Raw genomic sequence first — 305 nt, forward strand, 5'->3', positions numbered from 1 at the left:
TACCTTTCTTCAACATGTTTTTGCTGCCTATGGAATGGGGTTGTACGTCATATATATACGTGAATGTTGCAACACCTAGAGGGGATTTTATTTACATTAAGCACACAATAAAACACAGAGTGCCTGACATATTTGGGTTTTAGGAATGACGTTTCATTTCATAAATATTTCTCTTTAGGGCACAGACATGCCCAGAAAGTTTATTTCTTAACTATAACATGAAAATAAAAGATATATTATGATAACAAAAGCAGCAAAGTTCGTTTATCTATATGCATCTATATCCACCGTGCACGTCTATTGTG

At 34.1% G+C, this 305-nt stretch overlaps 1 long non-coding RNA gene across 1 annotated transcript in view; it reads right to left on the reverse strand.

Moving 5' to 3' along the window:
- The window catches only part of LOC119586907, a 27,260-nt gene extending 27,185 nt beyond the window's left edge, over window positions 1-75 (reverse strand). Inside the window, exon 1 of the long non-coding RNA XR_005229976.1 lies at window positions 4-75. This is a non-coding gene — a long non-coding RNA (uncharacterized LOC119586907). The remainder of the gene's footprint in view (window positions 1-3) is intronic.
- Between the last annotated feature and the right edge of the window lie 230 nt (window positions 76-305).

The sequence above is a fragment of the Penaeus monodon genome, chromosome 22 (assembly GCF_015228065.2).
Source record: "Penaeus monodon isolate SGIC_2016 chromosome 22, NSTDA_Pmon_1, whole genome shotgun sequence".
NCBI lineage: Eukaryota > Metazoa > Arthropoda > Malacostraca > Decapoda > Penaeidae > Penaeus > Penaeus monodon.